General features: G+C 68.2%; 1 protein-coding gene across 1 annotated transcript in view; it reads left to right on the plus strand.

Annotated features, from left to right (window-relative positions):
• Positions 1 to 1940, plus strand: part of EMIHUDRAFT_455496 (hypothetical protein) — a gene marked incomplete at both ends in the record, with an annotated part of 7962 nt that overhangs the window by 2610 nt on the left and 3412 nt on the right. The gene's annotated exons all lie outside the window — the stretch shown is intronic.

A 1940-nucleotide genomic window follows, 5' to 3' on the forward strand; every position in this document is an offset into this window, starting at 1 on the left:
AGAGCCGCTTTGCACTTGACATGATGGGATGTGTCATGGGACAACCATCCTTGTGGCCGATACGGGGGTGGCTCGCGTTTCGCGCGGCGCGCGCTGTCTTTCTCATCTCTCTCCCTCTCTCTCTCTCTCTCTCCCTCTCTCTTTCTCATCTCTCTCCCTCCCTCTCTCTCTCTGTCTCTCTCTCGCGCGCAGGCGCCTGGGCGAAGCTGTCCGCACCGCTCCCCCGCCCTCCGGATGCTGCTAGCCATATGTCCGCTCCTCCTCCTCCCCCCCTCCGAGATTGCAATCTCGCCACCAGCGCCAGGGCCCCGCCGTTGCCGCTCCTCCCTCCCCCCCCACCGTTCGAAGAGCTTCATCTCGCCGCTGCATCCCCCGCCACCGCAGCAGCCCGTCTCAGCTCCTTGCCCCCGCCTCCTTTGCCCCCGCCTCCTTTGCCCCCCACCGACCGACAGCACCACCGCCAGCAACTCGCGCCCCATCCCCGCACCGCCGCGACACCGCCCGCATCGACCCCTTGCCGCCGCCGCCCCCGCCGTCCGCCCGCCCTCTGCAACACCGGAACACACCTGCGAGCGCCGAGCGCCGCGCCGCGCGCACAGCCTCTCCCTCCGCCTCCCCTCACTGCCCGCCCGCCGCGCCCCACCGCTGCCCGCCACCGCCGCCCGCCTCGATCTCCCCTCGAATCAGGATCGGCGAATCAGGAGCGCGGGAGCACGCGATCACCCACTACTGCGGCGGCACCCTTTGATTGCGGCGTCGGCCTCGTCCTGCGAGCCAAAGCGGACGAAGCCAAAGCCGCGCGAGTTGCCGGTGGCGTGGTCCTTGGGGAGGTAGCAGTCCTTGACCTCGCCGTACTTGGCTGCCAAAGCGCGTGCGGCAGTCATGAGCGGCGAGGCGGGCGCGGCGGGAGGAGTTCTGCGCGTGCACGGCAGTGGAGGCGCGCGGGCGCGGCGCGGCGGGCCGAGGCGCACAGAAGAGGTCCGTCAGCTCGTTCGTCGTCGTCTCGAAGGGGAAGTTGTCGACCTTCAGAGAGATGAGGTCTGACATTTTTGTTGTTTTCAACGAGGATTCAGTCCCTAGCTGGGTAGGAAACGCACCACCCCGGGCCCGGAATCGCACAGAGACAGTCACACAACACGGGGCTTGTAGCCTGGCGTTCGTGCCCCGTTTGTGCCGCGTCCCGTGCTCCCGAGTTTTTATTATTTCCCAGGGAAGGCGAGCAAAACATGAGCAATCGTGCTTTACGCCCGACTCGGAGGCCCCACCGGTTTGAGTGTGTGAGTGAGTATTCTTGATACGAAACCACGACGACACACACACACACACACTCTCCAGCCTGGCGTTTGTGCCCCGTTTGTGCCGCGTCCCGTGCCCCCGAGTTCATTTAATAAACACACACTCTCCACCGGTTTGAAACGAAGCCGACAGAAAAAAAAAAGGTGATCTTCAATCCCGGGTTTCGTGCCTGCTCCCCACCCCTTCCAGCAGCGCTCAAATGCCGCCACCGCCACCGCCACGCATCCTCGCCGGCGCACTCTCGGTCGCCGGGCGCACCGCCGCCGCAGGATCGGCCGCGCCTGCGCCTGTGCGCCACCGGCTCGCGGAATGGTGGATGATGTTCCGGGGCATCGACAGCCCATCCCCTCTCTCGCCGCCGTCGCCGCCGCCTCCGCCTCCTCCCTCTCCGGTGCCTTCGCCGTTGCCGGCTGCGCCGCCTCCTCCCGCTCCGCCGCCACGGCCTCCGCCGTCGCCGCCGCCCGACGCCTTCCACGCCGCGGTATGGATGGGACGCCTCGTCGGCCACAACCTCTTCGACCGGTCGCCCGCCGCGCCTCCTCGCCCGCCATCGCCGCCGCCGGTCCCGCCGTTACCGCCGTCTCCGCCACCGCCGTCGCCGTCGCCACCGCCGCCGCCGCCGCCACCCAGCCCGCCGCCGCCCT

This window comes from Emiliania huxleyi, assembly GCF_000372725.1.
Source record: "Emiliania huxleyi CCMP1516 chromosome Unknown EMIHUscaffold_144, whole genome shotgun sequence".
NCBI classification, from domain to species: domain Eukaryota; phylum Haptophyta; order Isochrysidales; family Noelaerhabdaceae; genus Emiliania; species Emiliania huxleyi.